Below are 15,870 nucleotides of genomic sequence, written 5' to 3' on the forward strand. Positions count from 1 at the left end.
TTGGTGATCTTTGGCTGCTTTCTGATTAGCCCAGTTCTAAAAACGGGGGTAATTTTATGTTGTCTATATGCAATCAGAAAAAATAGCACATAAAAGCTCCCAAAGACCCCGAAGACCCCTCAAACCCCCAGTTTTTGGCATGCTATGGAGGCTAATGTGTGGTTTCACATGCTTATTGTATCGTTACCTCGTTAGTCCTCGGTGATGCATGGATCCCCCCTCCCCATGTGTTTAGGGAGGCTTAGCGACCAATTATGCCGATTTCCATGACAAGAAGCGTGTCCAAAAGATGGGTTACGGGTAATTACTTACATTGGCAGGCGCTCCGCCCTTCTTAGGGTAGCAGATCACGGAGATAATCAAAACAACAACCTCATTATTATCTCATTTTGTCATCTACAGATCTCAACTTTTCAGAAACAAGACAGAAACCTTTTAAAATGAGCGCTACATGACATGTTACTAGTTTAGCCCACTTTGTTCTCTGCTATTTGTGTCATATCACGAAAGTTTGTCATGCACACACAATGTTAGGGTGGCCTGTTTTGTAGTTTTTTTTTCAATAGGAATTGCCTAAAACGAATCCAGTCTTGTTAGCTATAGATAGATCCGCCCCTAAACCTTCGCTTCCCAGAACAAGGCTGGATTTCAGGATACAATAGGAAATCAACCCGTCGGGATGCCAGGAGTACAGTCTGCTGTCAAAACATCATAAATTGCGCTTTATTTTGTAATAAAACAGTGTTATCATTGCACAAACAAACATTTAGGTTTCCCTCAGACGTCTTACATTTCTCACACGACAAATGAGTCACGAATCACATCCTTCCACAAAGTTATACATCAAGGAGGTTGTGGTTACATCAGTTTTGTGTCAAACATCGCCGACTCCTAACCAGATATATTCATGGGAACCGGAGGCCCTGTGCGATTTTCGCGATAGCGAGGAATTTCCTTCCCTAGTGGGAAAGAGAACGTTACTTTTTTTCACGGATTGATGTGAACTAGGGAAACACGGTGTTTGTCATCTGTGGCTGAGTGGCAGGCTATCTCGAACTGAGGGCCTAATTTGTAGCCTGGAGTGCCAGGCGCGGTAGAGATACAAGAAAAGATAACAATACAAGCCACGTTAGCTAGTCTTAAATTTTCAGTTTAGAAAATAACTACTGGGGACCACCGTATTTTGTCGACCAATACAACAACGATTTATGACCATTTAAAACATTCCTGTCCATTAGCGAGATAAAGGCCCATGAAGCAAGGAGGTTGAAGAAAGAAGCAAGTACTGGCCAGTACTATGTCTATACCGTAGTGGAGCAAGGAGGTTAAATCTCCTTGCATAGAGGTAGAAATCATTCACTGCATGGTCGATATTTTCATACCAAGCTAGAGAAGACAAACATGAAACAACATCGAGCTGTACTCATCCTACGTTAAGTTCCTATCGTGACCCATTCCATCGCCGACCTTTCAGAGATTTGATAATGGACCTTCGTTGTCCTTTCTTTTCACCTATACGTGTCCAAGAACAGCTGTTTTGTCCCTTTTGTAGCAGCGATCCACATAGCAATCATCTACCCAGAAGGTCGGGCCATGCGACACCAACCCGAGCACGACCCCGCTGAAAACCTGAGAAAAACGTCCTGAAAACTCACGGTACAAAAACGCCAGATTTTCACCGATATTTTCTGCGGGCTAGTCATGCAGCCAGGCGGGTCATGAGTACGCGTGTAGAACGTGTGGATGTGGGGCGAGATGTTGACAGGAATGGGAAGAACAGGTTTTGATGAATTGGGTCGACGCCAAAGTAGATCCAGGGCTTCCTCCAGACCACAGACCACGCTGTATGGGTCTGGGCAAGTTTTTTGATCTGGACAAGTCTGGGTCATTCTCTAGAAGACACACACAAGTTCAACTCGCCACACGATTTAACAAAACGATAGAAAGACAGAACTTACCACTTGTATGCAAGGCGAAGGCGAATTTTTCTCACAGTCAAAGCACAAGGTCTGTATAAAAGCTCCTTCCTTGGTCAAAGACGCACGTCAGAAGTTGGAAGAAGGGAATGACGACTGCTTGCTACTACTCCCCGAAAGCTTTGGGATTAACCATTACACCCACGGGGGGAGGTAGGTAGGGCCAGGCGCATCCGGATTGGTCTGATGGGTATGTACTAGTTCTAAGCAAGGAGATCTTTGTTCTCAGGAATTATATTTTCCACAGGAAATACACAACTGCTAAGTCATGTTCAACATGATGTAATTATATATTTTTTCTGTCCCCTTATCCCTGTATCAACGGGCGGATTCCGCTAGAGAGCGCTTCAGAATATATCATTATCAGCATGGGAAAACAAACAGGATATAACTCTGTATACTTTGGACCATCCATACATCAGTGAACGGAAAGGACGTCCAAACTACACGCCGCTTAGACAGGCAGGTTGACTCAAGCATCGTCTTAACTTAGCAATAACAACGGAATGACTGTTTTTATGACTAAGCGTGCTTTCCCACCAGACTTGGCGATGAGAAAAAAAAATCAAGGAGCTTTGCGAGTTTTTGAAGCTTCTTGAAAGAGAAATCCGTTAGAATCAGCATCCAACTGGATTTTCAAAGTCAATTTTCTGATCCTTCTTTTAATCGTTTTTGGGCTATGCCTCAAGTATGAAATGATGACGAAAATGTGCTAAGCAATGGCATTAAGTGTCAATATCAGACAGATTTCTTCATCCAGACTATTTTTGTTTTGCCACCCTGAAATTGTATTGGATACCTTTAAGCAACTTCCTTCATTCTAACCCTTTTAGTCCTGTGTGAGTCGTAAGTTGAACACCAGACGTTTTCAGAAGTGACGATGTCCAGTCCGGCACAGGTCCGACCGCAGGCCCCCGTGTGGCCGCTGACTCACGCCGGCTGAAAGATACAGCAGTCCTGTGTGAGTCGTAAGTTGAACACCAGACGTTTTCAGAAGTGACGATGTCCAGTCCGGCACAGGTCCGACCGCAGGCCCCCGTGTGGCCGCTGACTCACGCCGGCTGAAAGAACACTTTTCTACCGGGTCTGGATAAAGAGCGGCCAGGGGATCATTCACTCAATTAAGAACTAGCTGCTGACAGATACGAGGAAAGTCTACTTGTGGTTCTCAGAAGGAAAGGAGATTTAATTAATTTGTCAATTAATTTTCCTTCTAATAACGCGATGTACATTTGCATACACAATGAACGTTCATTGGCCGAAAACTCGGTTTGTACGTATAATCTGGAGGCTCTCGAAAGGGATCTTGGGATTAGGTGTCCGTTTCATTTCCTGAAAAACAAGACTGATCCCATAATCCCTTGGGGCTGTGCACCCTTTCAAGATGGCGGCTCGGTGTGCGTGTCGGCGGGAGAGCCGGACATGCCTCCACGGTAGGGCCTCGGGTAAAGCCCGCTGACTCCTCCCCCGTCATTAGCAGATCGGGACATCTGAGACTCCCAAACAATGTTAGAGACTAAGTAAGCTAAATCCACGGGGGGTAAACGGCACGGGGCTCCTTTTTCCTCCTTTCATCTTGGACGGGACTAGTTCCACCTCACGTGTGTCTGAAGGGACTACAGTTGGTAGTAGCAAGGACGTAGGTACCGACTAGGTTAGCCTCATGACGCGTGGCATTGTCGTAAAAGTCAAAATTTTATTTATCAAAATTTTTCTTGGTAAAATAAGAAGACACCAACAGAACGATTACAACTCATTAACTACTTAATATGGTCCCACCTTTATCCATATTCCCACGAGATTAAACTTTTTAAACAAAGATTGTTCTGGTACATGGACACCTGACATTGACTAGTGGCTCTACCTACATACCTACTAGAGACTACCTAGTGGCTCTACCGGTACCTCGCTCCATAAAAAGAAAGAAAGTACTGCATCCTAATGCAAACAATAAAAGTTCCCTTTGTTTGGCCAGAGCTTATAACATATCCCACCTAGGAACCTCTCCTAGCCCAGGTAACACAAGGTGTTCTAACCGCATCCTGGAGGCCGCGTGGCGCGGCGTGATGTTATCACTTCATCCGTCAAAAAACAACAGAAGCGAAGTTCCGCCAATAACACGACAACAACGAGCCATATACGTTATAATGGATTTGCTCAACACAGCAGTTCAACACTCAGTCCTTGAATCCAAGAAAAGAAAGACAATTTTACCCCTGGTGTGTAAACGGTGGGAGGTTTAGACGATACCTTGCCAAGACAATAGCTGTCCGGTAAGATGTATGACAATATGTTTATGGTAGCCTTAGTGAGGTAAGATAGCGCGCCTGGGGCAGTGATGTTGTCAGCAGGTAAACACAGTGCGCGCTCAGGTGAAACAAGTCACAACCAGAAGCTGTCAAAGACGCGCACAAGACCACCTACAGTATCTGACTCTCATCGTAAAACATGCACGGAGTCTATCACTGATGCTAATATAACCGCTAATAGTCACTGGGTGTGGGAAATCCGGTGTCTAGTTCCTTGATCTTCTACATTCACGTTTTACTGCTAGCGCCAGGCTGCATCATAGCTAACAACCGCTGCACGCAAAGTTTTGGGGGTTTGGTGAAAAAGCGAAAAGTTCGCATTGTGGTGAGGGTTAGACCTATGTGTACACAGTAGTACGTATTATACATTCAAAGGGTCCATTTGTCGATTTGATTTACAACATGGAAGCAATACCTTGTTCACCGACGGGGACAAGGCAAGTGTAGCCATGTACATGTACGATACCGTAGCATGTACATGTAAAAAGATTATGCAGGTATGTTTCACACTAGGAACGGTAAAAGAAGTTAATATGTTCCTATTTTCCAGATAACTTGATTCCCCGCAAAAGAGCTAACGACTTAAGAAGCTTTAAAGGCACCTTAAATACGACATATTTTAAATAGTCAAATGTTACAAACTCACAATTTCAATTTTACCCCTATGATAACTTTGACGCAGTTTTAAAAGTACTTAAACCGTTAACTTCTCACCTAGCTATTTGATCCGGTATCCGCTCCCCTACCCCAAAGGTTTGACCACAAGTCACGTTTGACAACTTCCCGTGCACTCATGTAAGGTGCGTCTGACGGCAGGAGCGAGTGCGCTGTGACTGACCCCCCGAACCTCTGCTGTTCCTTCTTTAAACGTCGTCTGTGACGTCACGTCTTCCGCTAGCGGCGGAGTGAAGAAACCTGCGATGTACTCTCTCCAAGCAGAGGTTTGGCTTCGTCTTTTCTTTGACGTGTTTAACGGGCTTTCCTTTTTTTGTACCGGTACGGTATCTTTTTTACTCCAGCCTTCGGATGTAAAATGGTATAACTGTCTTGCAAATGGTATAACTATCTGCCAAATGGTGTAACTGCCTGGAGAATGGACACTGCCTGGCCAATTTGATACTGTCTATGCAGCCACTAAAAGATCTTCTCGGAGATTACGTTCTACCGAGGAAACATCAGACAGAAAACGATCCGATCCGACAAGGAACCAGACTGGGAGATGAGGGAGAGAAATGAATGGTGGGAAACGTGGAATTTTTCCCCGAGGGTCTTTTTGACGCTCACTTGACAGGAGGACCAAAAGCGGAGCTGCCCACCCACGACTAGAATGTCGCCTCTTGTCGCGCGCTGAGCGGGGTAAGGACGTATTAATTGTCGGAACACTCGTAAAAATTAGCAGAAATGTCTGGCCTCAGGCTGGGTTAATTCTAGAGATGCTCAACCGTTTACACAGATGACAGAATGGAGCGCCTATACGCGTTAGTACAGTGTATATATGCTGAAGTGACGAAGCCCGACAAAAAATTTTCAGCGGACTGAGTTCGATTACACATTGATTCTTCGATTTGTTTGAAACATGGAAATTCTCCAAACTTCTTGTAAAAACTGCAGGCACTTCAGAATGATCGTAATGTCTGCCTAGTCCTTATCTGGACAGTAAATCGCGATGTAGAAAGGGGGAGGGGTCACTGTAAATGACATACTTTAACTGTGGACGCGGATATGGTAGACAGTCTAGACACACACGTATTACCGCATTTGGAAGAGATTGCCAGTTCCTGCCCTGTGATAAGTGAAACTGGGATCTAAAAAAGTGTCACGAGGTTACATCAGGTCACCTATCATTGAAGGGAAAAACTCTGAGGAGAAGGTGGTATTTTTATCGATATCACCAAGCTTTTGCAGGTGTCATCACGAAAATTTCGACGGGTCAGAAACTTCTTAAAAGTTTGTATGTCACTTTTTGGGGGTCCTACCAACAAGTCAACGAAAGAGTGACAATGCATGTGTCGCGTAAGTTTTCATAGTGTTTTACGGTAAACTTATCGATATTAATAATCTCCAAGCAGATCCTCTGGTGGCACGTGGAGATTAAAATATTAGGATCTGCTTCATATTCACTGTGTACCTGTAGTGCGTTAGTGTCTGTCCTACGGAACCTGCAAAGCGAGGCTAACAGCGACCTGTCACATAAACAGTGTGGCCTGTAGGAGATTGACATGTCGGTTGACACGCCAGTCGACTTCAGAGCCCACAACCAAAGTAAAGTAAACTTGATCCGTCTGCTCCACGATAATTACCGGGGAGGGTCCCTACATCATCCTACCAGGATAACCTCATAGGTTGTTAGTTTAAGCTTCTATCGTCTGTGTGTTAAAAAAAGTTACTTGTAGGTTTCTCAGAAAGACTGAAGATTGCTATCTCTTCATTGTCCTGCTGTGATGAAGGAAATCATTGAAATTTTAGTATCTTCTCATTAGTTTGATATCTAATTACCTAAAACAAGAGATACTTTAGGAACATCTGTATGGCAAGGTCGCACAATGAATGGTTCAGTCGGTACGTTTAGAGATGAACTTGAATGCATCATCGTGTTACGTTTGATCTTCTTCTTCTTCAAGTTATCTTCAAACAGTCAGTTCATCAAAAGGGTGATGATGTAAACATGTTTATTAGCCGGGGGCCACGGGCATGCCGGGATGTCTAAATACGGTGCTGAGAGACCGGCCTTCGCGTCTGCGCGCTGAGTCACCCCGTACAGACCAGTTCCAGGAAGGCCCAGGAAGACCTACAGCTGCACACGTACAGTACACGGGAGTTCCCGCAGGGCTTTAACTTAAGTTGAAAGGGTTGAAAGACGTCTTGAGTTTCCTTGACCTTGGAGGATGAGGTTATTGACCTTGAATAGCGTACAAAAGCCAATTGTAAACCGCAATCAGTTGAACAGCTTGGACGCAGGATGCTTTTACCAAGCAAGGAGGTTTAAAATCAAAAGGAGAAAGAACTACAAGTCATGATCTTCCAAGTAGCAATCTCCAAGTAGATGTCTGGCGGCAAAATTGTTACGGTTAGATCTGGCCATCTACCTGGCAAATGGTTACTGTCTGTCCAATTTGATACTGTCTTTGCGGCCACCGAAATATCTGCTTGGAGTTTAATCTCAAGTACTAGTTGATGAGAGACAAGCATGCGCTTATAAGTGTGCCCAAACAGCTGAAGCTAACCCTATGACCAATAAAAGAAGAACTGTACATGTGTTTGCATGTAAGTAAACCCTTGTAAAATCACGGTCAACTTCGAAGTAGTATTACTTTTATGACTTGTTGTTAGTCTTGTCCACGGTTTATGAGACATTTGCGAGGGGTGGAAGTTCGGTGCCCTCAATTTATTTTTCGTTTACGACTAGCAACCGACATTGGCGGCATTCCAAGAATTGTAAAATCTAATCAAGCCAAGACTAAACAGAGATGTTTATGGCAGAAATAGTGGAGGGCGGGCCACTGAAGCTCGGGGATTTGTGTCCGACAAATTTAGCATGGTTAGACAGGGATAGTTTTGGCACGCATCTGTTGCATTCCGCATAAAGGCGTGGCAAAGTCACGCCAGGGCAGAAACCTGACGCACGACAACTGCGTACGCCGAAGTTTTCCTGTGTGTAAATCGGCCTGCTTTGACGTACGTTTAGATTGAACCCCAAATCAGGCCGATTTACACGCAGTAAGTATTCAACGCACGCAGTTTTCGTACCGCCAGGTTAATTATATAATGTTCATGTATTGCAAATGAAAGAAAATCAATTGGAAAGCAAAGACGGTTATTAGAAAGACGTCAAAATGAAATATTAAGTATGGGAAATACGAGTAGATTGGCATCAATATTGAACAACAGGACTGAAATTTTGAAAGCAGAATAGTAACTGTTAATAATTAGCCATTGAGTAAAAGTTGCTGAACGTCTGGAGGTCTAATCCTTGAGTTTTGAATATATCGAAACATTTTTAAAATATACAATTTAGGGTTACTGGTAACGAAAACATGAATGAGTTCCTAGAAATCATGACCCTACGCACATGGGGAGAAAAAAACAGCCATAACTCGCACCTGGGTCCAGACAAAACATGAAAAGCGCCTCCGGACATAAAATGTTCCTTTCATGACAGAATTTTTGTTCTGACCACATCAGGAAAATCCCCGGCAGCTGTTCCTGTGTGAATCAGGGGTCTGGCCGGCCGGGCAGTGGCCGGGGAGGGATGTCTGTGAGAGGTCATTGTTGTGTCCACAGTGGGGTGTCCCATCCACTGTTACATTTTTAAAAGATCCCCAGTGAATCGGACCACACTTTTAACATCGTTGTTTTTCTATATCAAGTAAGATGATAAGCCGCTAAATGATATTTTAGGCTGTTACATGTGGTTGTACATGTGGTGACGGTAGAGTTAAGAAAATAATCCAGACCACCTACCCCCCTTCTGCTTGAACACCAACCTTAACACGCACAGGTACCACCTACAAATAGCTAGAACCAGTCTTTCATAAAAAAAAACAAGCAATCGTTTTCTGTCAGATGCGACGTCACATTTTTTCCTGATAGGTACCACTATGCTGTATGGGATATGGTTGATTCAACTTAATACATGTAGTACCACATTAAAAGAATCACCAGAAATTTGACCTTGAAAATCCAGTTTTGCCGCCCTGAAATTACATTGGATGCCTTTAAAACACAGGTACTTCGCAGAGTTGAATGTTGTTTAAAAAGGACAGGAAGTTTTTCAAACCCTTACGGCACGAGCCTCCCTCCTCACCGCCACTTTACCTCGCCCTCAGCTGTCACCGCGAGGTGTTCTCAAAAACCTTTCTCTTTCCTCCTCCTCACCCCCGATACAAGAGGCAATCCGCTCGCCCACGCTCTGATTCCACAATTGTTCCCGCCACATCGTTACCACAGCAACGTTTCTCAAGTATCTGTCGTCTTCTCGTATCATGACGCGCGTTAGCATAGCCTCCTTCGCAGACTTCTGATGCGCGGCATTAATTTTTTTCGTGGAGCGACGCGCGAATTATGCCGCCAAGGGACGATTTTGCCGCCGAGGGATTTTGCCGGGGAGAGACGGTTTCCGATCTTGATGCGCGGAGCTCAGTGGCATAACTCGCGTCGCTCCCCGAAAAAAAAAAATTAACGCCACCGCATCAGAAGTCTGCGAAGGAGGCTACCTTAAAACGTTGTAAGGTCTAGCACCTTCATACGGCTATACACATTGCATCTATGGGCGGATATAACTCATCGATATGAAAGCCAGAGTGACCCACTACCGATGAGGACAGGAGCGAGTGAGAGGCCTTCAGTTAATCACAGTTAATCACTGTTTCATGGAGTGAGAAGGTTCATTGACCGGTCATATCCTGGGTAAACCATAGTCTCCAAGCAGAGGTTTGGGCTCCACCTTATTTTTGGCGTGCAAGCTTCTTTGCGTTTTAGCGGGCTTTCTGGGCTTTTTATTTTGTACTGGTATCTTTTATTTTACTCCAGCAGGTGGTAACTGTCTGGCAAATGGATACTACCTGACCAATTTGATACTGTCTTTGTAGCCACCGAAAAATCTGCTTGGAGTAAACTATAGAACATGTGCACACGTGGAGTTTACGAAGACCAAAGAAACCTTAGTTCTGTGACTCTGCCCTAGTGTTTGATACAAAGGGTGTAACAAGTGGCTTGAAAAGTTGACTAAGTAAACTGTTGTACAGAAAGCGCGCCGTTGTTCTCTACCCCGGCACCTGGCCTTCAGCACTCGACTGCAGACCACAGCTAGGCTTAGCTCTGAACTTGACGGACGTGCACGGTACTAGGCCAACGCGCATGCACCGTAAACACCTTCACGCCTCAGTTGTTTGGCAGAGGGAAACATACCTATTGCAGATTGCACGTATAACACTTCCAATGTATTAGAAATATATTGTACGCTTTTTCAATGTTTCTGTTTTAGACTTTTTGCTAACTCTATCCGGTATTTTGAAAGCAAGAGTTTTGGACATCAACAAGGATATGAGGTCTAATTCTACTATGAGACTCTGACAAGGAAAGACAGATATTTGCGTCTTTGTGGTTGATACATACAGGCTTCTGTCGCATATGCTTCTGGCCCAAAGGACTTGCTATTGTCATGCGAGATTTACGGAAAAGACACAGTGTCCTTCTAACCTAACGATCAACGTCCAAGTATGAATCATTAAATGTCAACAAAAATATCACCTACCAAACGATACTGCGTGGATACATTGTACCTGTGATAACAGTCAGTTCCGACGTCCACAAGAACTCATTGAAGAGAAGTCCCAATCCTCCCGTGTTCTTGTCTGGTCGTTTACAGGACCAAACACACGGGCGCAATAACCCATGGGGCATCACACTTTTACACCTGAGCGGGGGTGACTGGGCAAAATAAGCCCATCAAAAATATTCCTTACTGAGTTGTAAAAACGACCCACAGTCCTGATAGAGGTTTTAGATGAAATATACGTAAGATGATTATCTACAAAAATTCCGTAAAGTGTTTGGCGCTTGGGAAGTGTATAATCCAGAAAGATAACCAAGCTAGCTCCTACCCCAGTAAAGAGAGTGTTCTGTTCCAGCCCTAATGCCTGGCAGGGTCGAGTGCCGCACAAGAGCGGGCTTAGTAAGGGCAGGCATTAGAGTGTTCTCCCGGAGTGGCTAGGAAAGAGCGGCTTGTTCTGCGACACAAAAGGTCGCTTGTTCCCTTCACACAGTGTCTCCTCATAAACCAGGTAACATGCTGGTAGAAAAACACACAACTGCGAGACGTTACAAATGTTTGTAACAACAGACACTCATCATTTGTTCGATTCTTACAACGCTAGATGCAAAAACAATGGGTTCAGGTACACAGAAAACCGTTTTTCCGGGTGGAGAAAAAACACCACAGAGTCTATCTCAAACAAGACCAACGGCAGTCTTTTAGCAAACATAACAAGGCTTTTAAATGTTTATCACTGGACTATATTTATCGCCTTCATCTTCTAAAACAGTCTGCAATCGGCTGGGAACCGACGCGTTAAATGTGAAAGTCGATAGAGCAAATCTTCTGGGAGAAAGAAATGGTGTTAAGAAGTGCGCTGAGAATAGAGTCGGAGAAGAACGTAAGTTTACGTAAGGATTAAAGACTCTACACCGCAGCCGCCTGACGGCAAACAAGCCATACGGCTATGGATTAGGTAATGCCCTTAGCAGACGAAAAGTGTAACGCCAGCGTAACAAGCTTTGTCTGCGACGTGTTTTCTCACCCAGTCCGGATTTCTGCAGTTATGTCGTACATGACAGAGGGCGTTGTTACACAGGCCGTTCACTGTTTGGGATGGCGGACATGCCGCAATGACAGTACATGTACATAGGTGAAGATCAGGACTCTAATTTCTCTGGAATGGGAGGATAAACAACGAACATCATATCTGCAGGACTGCGGTAATTCCACGTGGATTATCTCTGTCGTATAGTTACAAACACATACATATACAACATCAGTATTTTCTAGGTAGTGTCATTTGAGGAGCGTTCCAAACTTAAGTCAGGCAAAGTACAACGATATCCTACGCCGCAACGAAAATCGGTACGATTGTACGATCGTACGTTAACGTTATTATGTTTATTATATGGAAAACCCCATAACGTTGTTTGCTGCGCTTCGTTTTATGTACGCCAGAGGTCGCCTTGCTTTACCCAAACTCCTGTCCACTGGCCATTCACCAAAAAGATGCAAGTGCTTGATTTTCGCCTTACGTTTCCCCCTTTATCTTTCTTCAACGTAGCATTTAAATTTCAATGTTGCAACTTGAATAAAACTTGAAAATGGCAATATAAATTGACAATAGAAGAAGAAGTAACATGTATTTTTATGAATCGTCGTTGTTGAACTACTTGTATACTGTTGTATACTGTTACTGAACCTTTGAAAAGGTATACAATAGATTTACTGATATTTCTATCAAAACAAAGATGATATTTTGATAGCACCGTAGAACTGTCATTTCTATCCTGCCTTCTCATAATCTGTATTGCAGGAATACTCAAAATATCTTTATGTACAGACTAGATCTTGATCATATCTGAAAACAGCATCAGGACGGTATGTATATCCATCTCAATATCTCCGTGACCTAGAAACACTGAAATCGGGTTTAAACTCACGAATTGACAAAAGATCGCGACCTTCCGACCGTATTACGACTAAATCCTATCTGATGATGTTCATAATTTGTGAGATATCTAATAAAAGCTCCCCTAGGATGCCGGATTTGGCTGCGTGATGAGTCACGTGACACCAGTAGGTAGTGTGAGGCTGTGTGAGGCCATGCAGAGGGAGCTTAGCCTCTACCAGGCTTCGGGAGGTGGGTTGGAAGAGTAGAAATCGGCCAAATAGAAGAAATAACATGCCAGGGGAGTTGGTCTGCTGGAGAGAACAGCTTGCCGCACGTGGTCCAGCCGCCTCCCGAAGCCTGGTAGAGGCTAAGTGAGCTAGCCTGGTTACCATTCTCAACAGGCCGACTTAGCCTTTCCTGACATGCTAGATCTTTCCAGCCTCCGGCCTTTATAATCATTCTCGAAATGTAGAGACTGGGAGCACCCGGTACGCTATATGTCTCTCCATGGAGCTTCTTGGTCCTTCAATACATCCGTAGGCGAACTACATTAAATGCATTGAAACAGACCGGACAAAAACCACCGGCTTGCTCTAATGGAGCTGAGCGGGCGGGCAGCACCCTTGGCACCGTACAGATGCCTGCGATGGTCTGGCTACCAGGCTAATACTATAAAAGCCTGTCTCCAAACTACGAGATATGCTGTAGTAAATTTCAGGCTGATCTCATTTTTGTTTATCATTTATCTTCCTGAACCGCCTTGAAATTCTGATTCTACTGAGAGAACTAAGAAAAAAACGAAAAAAAAACGGGGGTGGGGGTGGTGCAGACAACCGACAGCAAAAACCAAACTTTTGAAAAAAAGTGCGATTTAAGTGGTAGTAGAACATCTATAGTCAAGAATTTGTGTATTCTGGTTTTCCACTAACAATGTGTTTTGCTGCCAAGCAATGCAAAATTCATGCAGATTCAAATGAGGATTAGGATGCTTTTAGATGCCTCCATATGATCGGCACAGGTCAGTGGGTCAAATACCCCGAGGACAAACGCTCTGAGTGCTCCAGATGAAATCCAGGGGACAATTTTGCACTGCCGAAAAAAGCTTTTGGGTTGGAAAATATATAAGAACAGACATTTTAAATCAATGAGGCGGAAAGCACCTGACTAAAAACTAGTAGTGTTGTCGGGAACCAAAATACGAGCACAATCATACTACAAATTCACTACCCTATTCAGTGTCCCAGGCTACTCTCTAAGCAGAGGTTTTGGGTTTGGGCTTATTTTGGCGTGTTTTAGGGCTTTTCTATCGGGTTTCTTTTTTGCACTGAAAATTTCTATGCCAACCCAACAAAAAATCCCAGTGTAAAAAAAACGACATAAAAGCCTAAAAACACGCCAAACTAAGCCCAAACCCAAACCTCTGCTTGGAGAGTATTCCCAGGCGAGGCAAATGGTGACTCCACCCAAGGCTGCACCCCTATTAAAAATTCTTTCCATACAAGGTATTTATAGTCATTCGAATTCTCTACTTGAACAAAACCTGGGGATATCTCCTATAAGCGAACTTTTAGTGCCCCCAGTTTTATGTGTCTCCCCGCACATGTCGTGGCGCCTGAGGATTGGTAACGGTGGTAAAGATGCGCCGGGGGGACAAGGGAGCGGACTGAACGGGTCAAAAGGAAGCTATCTGCGTTGCCAGGCGACGGGTGAATGCGACGCCATGCCTTCCCCTCAACCTGAATGAGTATTGTCAGTCTTGGCGCCATCGTTCTGCTGGTAACACTGTCAGAAACAAACTGGCAAGTGTTCCTCTTATGACGGCAATTAGGTCAAGGAATATCTAGGTACTATGATTTTGAGCCTAAAGATCCGTATGGATAATGGAAGGTGGGCAATGAACAAAAGCAGACCACACAAAATACTCCCACTCACGGTTATCCCCATACTACTCTCCAAGCAGAGGTTTGGGTTTTGGCTTATTTTTTCCTGTTTTAGGCTTTTTTTATCGGATTTTCTTCATTGCACTGGAATTTTTTTTCTCTTCTTTACGTCGGGTTGGCGCAAAAAAATTCCACTGCAAAAAAAGAAACCCCGATGAAAAAGCCTAAAACGCGCAAAAAATAAGCAAAAAAACCCCCCAAACCTCTGCTTGGTGAGTATCTCCATACCTAATTGGTCTGATCAAGGAGTATTAGTGTAGAGAACATTTTTGTACAGAGATGTAAAAGCAATATAAACATGGTATTTTTCTTCACCTTCTCTACGTATACGGGCACGCAAATGTAGCATCACTTTGTGCAAGTAAGTGACAGCCGGGCTTCTAGTATCATTTTAGTGGGAGATGCACTCAGCATCGGCTACTTGCGACTCACTTACTCGTGTAGGCCTCCTCAGTGGTCTGTGACGGCCTGAGTGCTAGTAGAGATGCTCTGATATAAGTACGGTTTTGCTGCAAGCCACACGTGATGGCCGATAGAGTTACTTTTCTGCTAAAACACACTTTTTTGCTGAGAAAAACATCGTGGACTAAGTAGCAGGCCACCGACCAGAGTTGCAAACTGCCAAAACTTGCGACTTGAAATCAAGAAAATGATCAGCCTTTGGATTTGATTGAGGGAATGGAAGGGAAAATAAAAATGAACATGATTATGAAACTTGTTGCCGCTAGCCTTACAGCACTGTATACTGCATCCATTTCCTGGCATATCTCCTGTTTCCATCTCTATATGTAAAATCTCAGTATTTGAAAACTCCCTGAGGCAATACAATACACACAAATTCTTAATTCCCAGCCCTTCCATGTGACTATGAAATCATGTATTAATATCCCATAACTACATGTATCTCAGTAAACCATCGCGATATCATGTGGAGATATTTTATAACAGCGACGGGAATATTCATGTGTTTTTATTTTTGTACACTACACTAACATAACTCGAAGATTGGGTTGCAAATGATACGAAATTTCATATCTTCTCAACCGTCGGAAAACAGAGAAACTGGTATTCGTCGATCAAATTTTATCTCTTCCGCCTTGGCCTGATTATAGAACCCCCGTAAACCGTTACTTAAGACCACCAATGAAGTCCGCCAACCGTTCCTTCCATCCATCACAAACTAAAACAAAGCCCTGCGCAGTTGGGCCCGCTTCGCGCATGAGAGGCCTAACTTATCACCATGGTAACCATCAGGAGAATTTATCGTCTCATTCATCAAAATCATCGCGATCAGGAAATAGACCATAAAGGTATAGTTTATCTTTGTTAGATCATCGGCATATCCGCAATCCGCTATAATATTCTCCCCTTGAACGGAGAACAAAAGAACCGTGAAGGGCGAATTAACATTCTGAGATGTTTCACAATGTCGTATGAGCTATGATCGCTGATATTAAACGTCCTTGCTGAGAGAAAAAAAATTAAAATGCAGTGT

General features: G+C 43.9%; 1 protein-coding gene across 2 annotated transcripts in view; it reads right to left on the minus strand.

The window, feature by feature from the left end:
* Nucleotides 1-15,870, minus strand: part of LOC109477379 (protein Wnt-5b-like) — a 92,035-nt gene that overhangs the window by 35,848 nt on the left and 40,317 nt on the right. The window contains exon 1 of one of the 2 annotated variants that reach the window (XM_019778617.1): nucleotides 1,959-2,053. The exons of the other annotated variant lie outside the window; for it this stretch is intronic. The gene's annotated coding sequence lies outside the window, so the exon portion shown is untranslated. Of the gene's footprint in view, nucleotides 1-1,958; nucleotides 2,054-15,870 lie in introns of those variants that run through there. 2 annotated transcript variants of the gene reach the window in all.

The sequence above is a fragment of the Branchiostoma belcheri genome, unplaced genomic scaffold (genome assembly GCF_001625305.1).
Source record: "Branchiostoma belcheri isolate BF01 breed outbred unplaced genomic scaffold, Haploidv18h27 scaffold4, whole genome shotgun sequence".
NCBI classification, from domain to species: Eukaryota; Metazoa; Chordata; class Leptocardii; order Amphioxiformes; family Branchiostomatidae; genus Branchiostoma; species Branchiostoma belcheri.